Raw genomic sequence first — 6,000 nt, forward strand, 5'->3', positions numbered from 1 at the left:
AGGAAGAAAAAGGGGCTAGTGGGTAGCGCTAAGGGAAGAAGCTGCCTTTATCTCAGGAGATGCAGCTGTCCTGTAAACACTGAGTGTGTAGTGCCATCTGCTTAATGACTGAAGTTGCGTTTGTATCACAGAATGGAAGAACCTTAATTTGAGGACGCTGTTTGCTCTCTAAAGAAAAAGTAAGGAAGGGGAAGCAGCCCTCGCTCTTGTAGTCTGCACTGTATGTTGCATCATTTAATTTTTAAGCTCCAAAAGAAGGGAAAAGAAAATAAGGAAGATAAATGGATTCTGTATAAAATATGGAGCCTCAGAAGAACAGAGTGGTAAAGATGAAAAATGATCCAGGGAAAAAAAACAGTAGTGGCAATTCAATTCCCTGTGCTCAGCAGTGGTTTCTGAAGCTGCATAGCAAACCTCCAGAAAGAATTGGGCTGCCCAAGCAGACTGACTGAGATGAGCAGAGGTTAAAGTCTGTGAAAGGCAGTGTTGTGGGCTCTTCTTAATGCAAGAGCTGGATTTGAATACAGACTACCTTTGCCTTCTTGCCAGAAGTTCCAACCTCCATACTGGAATATTGCTAGCTACAAGCCTTATTCTGCATGCTATGCAAGCGTTTTCCCTTTGTGGGAAGGACTAATGCGTCATTTCTTGGGTAAGTTAGTGCAGTCAGCTGTAGTGCAAACTTAAAGTTCACCAGCTATTCTAAACTACCTCTGTGTGTTTGCACTTTGCTTTAACAATGTCCATGCAGACAGTTAGGAAGAGCAGTCGGTGCTCTGTAAAGCTCTACTCTGACTGTGTGCCAGCTTTCTGGAGTAGAAAAGCCTGGAGAAGTGCTTGTTCTTGTCAAATGCTGAAGAATTCAATATCTTTTAGGGCCACGCTAGAGAGAATGATAGATCATCTCTGAAAAAAAGATTAGAATCTAAGATGTTTACTGCTGTGTATTAAAGCATAGTACCATTTTAATTTTTTGTTGGAACCGAATTTAGAAAAATGCAGTCTCTTCATTTTGCCTCTGTGAGAAAACTCCAGTATATTTATTACCTTTATTTGAAAGCAAGTTTAAGAAAGATTTCAAATGCTGTGTTAAATCTTTATTGATAAAAATTGTACGGTATAATCCCTGCATTCAAGATATTGCATATGACAGCCCTGAAATTTAAAGCTGGGCAGTAGTTTTTGAAAGGATAATACTCTATCTCGTGCCCTAGCAAAGAACTGAGCTGAGGTGGAGGGGTTGGTTATAATACAGTTATACGGATATAGCATCCAAAAGCTGGAATAGAAACTGCCAGTAGCTAAAATGAGACATTAACATGTTTCTTTATTGAAAGAGGTCGTTTAGGGAGCCTTACTAGAAAGCTGTTAGGCATTCCTGCAATGTGAAAGTTCTTTTTTTCTAGAAAAGTGGTAAGTTAGAAGTAGGTATGTACTGAAAATGCATGTTTACTATAAACAAGCTGTGAACATGCATAAAGAAAGGTATTTAAAAGCCATTTTGCTTTTAAGGCCAGTTCTTCAAAATGTATAGCATTTTAGAAAAGTAGTGCTAAATAGTGGATCTAGTTTGATTTAAAATGAAATGCAATGGCACAGCTGGAGACTATATTCTATTATGTTCTCACACTTACCTTATTGAAAGTCTTTTTAATGCCCTCTTTCTCTAATATACTTATTTATAATTTTCTCAAGATTTTAACTCTACATGATTGCCTCAGTTAAGATGGGATTGTGAAGACTGCTATTAATTGTGCATACTCTAGCCTGTGACTAGTGACTAATCTAGAAAGTTACTCTAATTTGCCTTGGTGTCCTGTACTTCCAAGCATTCCCCTCAGAGTGAGGACTAAAAAAGAGAATGGCAACAGCTTGTCCTTTCCCCTTCCTTTCTGTCTCCTCAAGATATGCACAAGTACTGTGCTAAAAGGTCTTGATGATCATACCGCAGTGCAACACACCTTAGGATTTCTGAGTTTGGGAATGTTTATGACAGTCCCTGACATCGCTGTGATTAGACTAACCATATTCTTTACCCTCATTTGGTAAACCTTACCCAAAGGTAGCAATTCTATGTTTCTTTTAGCACGCATACACGCCCACACACCCTTAAATTAGCTGGTATAGATGCTCATTGCATTTTATTGTTATAGTTTAAAAGACCCTTATATTCATCTGAAAGAGAACAAATATTTCATGCAGAAAGTTACAAAATTAGGCTCATGGGTCTCAGTGTTAGTCGTCTTCTGTAGTAGACAATGCCACCATATCCCTCCGCAAAGCACATGAACAAGCTCCTGCTTCAAGCCAGGAATGTTTTCTGCTCCTACTACTTGTGATAGAAAGGCTAGCACAGAAACAAAACACTCTGATATTTGGAAAGTATCTCATTTTCAACCTAAATGTACTCACGGCTAGTACATAACTGTTCATTCATCTCCTAATGTTGTCTTTCAAGCAGTTTGATTCCCATTGCGACAGCTTTGCTCCTGATGTACACATAGAAAGCAAAATATTCTTTGAACTTTCAGACTATGAAGCTAACTGTTGAGCTTTCTCAGTCTCCTCTCAGAACACTTATTCTTACTGTAGTAGTGATTCTTCAAGACTGCACTTGGTAGTTTTAAAAGTGATCCAGGACTTCTCCAGCAATATCAGTCTTTTTTTCTAGGGGTGATATTTTGCCTTCTTGTGTATTGACAGTTTTGAATCATCAAGTCATTTCATTGCCATTCTCCTGCTTTTCATGCTTGAGTTACCAATCAAAATTTTACATCAGATTGGTTCACAAGACTGAGCCTTGACAAACTCTTGCTATTAATATAATTTCTGCCTAATGCTTTGCCTTTCAATACAACCCACTGTCATTTCTCTCTCTTGTGGAACCTTACTCTGTAACACTTCTTTCACGTCTTCGATGTCTCTAGTTAGGCTAAGACTAACGAATAGTTAATCACCTCCCACATGTCCTATCACAAGATTTAATGAAGCACAGATGTATCTAATGCACTGGCATCGTTCTTAAGCCTAACAAAGTTTTTAGTTTAGTATAAAAATCTCTCTGCTAACAGAAAATTGAGACCAGTCAGACAAATAAGTCTACAATTATATGTGAAGGTGACTTTAATACTCAGAATGAGAGAAGAATTCGGTGCTTTCTCAATTCTTTTTTTTGATATGGTGGGCTTTTTTTCCCCTCTCCTCCTCCTAATTAAAACTATCTGCTTTCACAGGTAAAGGCACCTGACTAGAAACCTCACTCTGCCCTACACTTGAATTAATGGCATTCATTTTCCTGGGTGGGGCCTAATTAATAAATAGCCTGGTCTGTCTATAGCTAGCCTTCTAGCAAACATAACCACCTCTTCAGAGAGCTGCCAAGTTTAGGTAAGTTTAAACAATAAAATGAAAGCTGGTTGTTCAAGAGAGATGAAAGTGTGTGAGAAGGAATATCTGTTTTGTGGCTTCTTACTTCTTATCTGCCATACATGCACGTTCATCTATTTTCAGAACACTTAGCTTTTTTAAGACAGTATAACTTCAGAGCCATTTGCATTTTTGTTGTAGTTTATATTCCCGTTGTGTAACTGTGTTATTCCATAACTTATGTTTGAAAGCAACTGTTTTTGTACAGAAACTCATGAGTTTTCTTGGTTACAGTTGGAATTTTGGTATCACTAACCTTAAGTGTTTGATTTTTTCATAAGGCAGCCTAATGATTTTTCTTTGAAGGCTTGTGATCCCTTATTTTAAAGTAACTAGATTTATATTTTATTACAGAACTTGGTTTGTTGGCAGATTTAGTCAAATGTTCTGAGCGTACCTTTGATGGGTTGAACAGGATAAAAGAGTTTCACAGCTGTCTTTGTAGAGGATAAAGGGCAGAGGCTCAGCTTCATTTTTATTCATAAGGTTTCAGTGATGAGAAATGAGGTTCTAATCCTGCAACTGGAGTGAGGGAACCATTTTGCTTGTGGAGTTTCTTACTGAAATGTGTGACCAGCTCAGAGCAATGACAAAAAAGAGCTTTTTTCCCTAGCTTCCCAACTTTCATTCTTTTAATGTTATACGCAACCCCCTAATGCTACTCATAATGTAGCAGGTGCTGACTTTAAGGTATGTAGGTAGCACTATTAAAATATAGAGTAAATATTGTTGAATAATTCAATCTGGAGAATGTACAGAGATGTGAATGAAAGATTTGTCTGACTTAAGCCTGTGCAGTTAAAATTTGTATCTTGAAAATTTTCCCTAATGAAGACTAAACAATTGTGCGTAGTTTGTGTGTTGTGCAGCTGAATTACCTCTGGAGTTGAATTGCTCTGCACTGAAAGTCTGAAAAATGGCAGAACTTGGTAGAAAGAGCTTTCACCTTATATCCTTGTCCTTGGCTTTTCCAGCAGAAATGGGGAACAGGGACGATTACCTATGGGTTTCATAGGCAGTCAGAGTATGAATGATGTGTATTGGTTCTGAGCTGAAAAAAAATCTCAAGCAGGTTTCACCATTCAGGAATCGGTCACTGCATTATTTTACACTTTAACTGTGACCCAGGGGAAGTATTCTGACAGATGTTGAGTATTTTCCAAAGCTTTTGACTCTAAAGTTCTATGGATTTTCTCATTTCCCATTTGCTAAACTTAAAGTAGTCTGCACAGTTTGCATCAAACCTGCATGCTTTCTCGAAAAAAATCCTGCTAAAAGTACTGTTTTAGCAATGAACATTGGTAACTGAATTGGGTTTACATGGCAAAGTTTTGAAGCAGAGCAGGGGTGGGCAGAGAGGCTGCAGGGTTGGTCTCTCTGAGAGGCTGGGGCTACTCAATGCTGAACAAGCTGGCTCCAGCCAACTCTAAAGGGGACCCACTTAGAGGATACAGCCCTCTTAAGGTGTCCTCCACCTGAGGACACAGCTGAGCTCATTAGCAAAGGTGGTGATGTCTCTCTGAAAAGGTATTTAAGAAAGGGCAGAAAGCACCAAAGAGGGGAAAGAAGGCAGTCCTCCACTGTGAAGAAGGACAATCCCACCAACCTGGAAGGACTGTGGGCGGTAGGTAAGCTCACCCCAGAGCAGGTATTTTCCCAAAGGAACTGCAGCCTGTGGATGAGCCTACACTGGAACAGCTACACGTTTGGGAAAGGGGGTGGAAAGGCATTCTTCCGAAGTGTATAAATATTTGCTTACCAGTTACCCTTATCAGGAACTAAATATTTATTATAATATGAAATAAATTTATTTCCCTGAGTTGAGTCCATTTAGCCCAGGACAGTAATTGGTAAGTGATTTCCCTGTTTTTGTCAAGCCTTGAGCTTTCTTGCTCCTGGTCTTTATATTTTCTAGCCCCTCCCTGCTGAAAAAAGAAACTGAGTGACTAAGCATAGCTTAGAGCTTTGCTCTAGGTGTGATTGAGGCTAGTTCAATTCTAGGTCCTACTGGGCAAAAGTGGAGGTGCACTTCTTATCATCCATCTCTGCTAGAGGAACAGCTGAGCAGCATCTCCTCATAGCGCAGTATGCTTCCTCTGACATGGTTTAGAACAATATTTTGAGCTTCCCTGAAGTCACAAAAAAAACACGTCCAAGAAATTAAAAGCTATTTCCCATCAGCGAGAGAATCGATACACATAAGGGAAAACATCAGAAAGACTATCAGTTTTCAGTAGCTGTGAATAAGTACTCACATCCAATTAACTTAGAAATTATTTCTAAATGAGGCCACAAATCATGAGTTCTGTGGTAACCAATAAAGGTGCTGTTGTGATTAGGTGATGTACAACCCGTATGATATTAACTACTTAATGCAGGTTTGCCTTTGCAACTAAGGTGATGATTTACTTCGTAACATGCAGCTTTTTTCATTGATTCTTGATGTAGTCACTCCACCAGTTGTGGGTTTTTTTGCATTTCTAAGGCACTAAGGCAGCTGTGTGGTCTGTATTTTATTACTTGATAGAACGTTAATTAGAAAAGTTAATAAACTGCAGATGAATTCAGTAATCC

This window comes from Falco cherrug, chromosome 1, assembly GCF_023634085.1.
Source record: "Falco cherrug isolate bFalChe1 chromosome 1, bFalChe1.pri, whole genome shotgun sequence".
Classification (NCBI taxonomy): Eukaryota; Metazoa; Chordata; class Aves; order Falconiformes; family Falconidae; genus Falco; species Falco cherrug.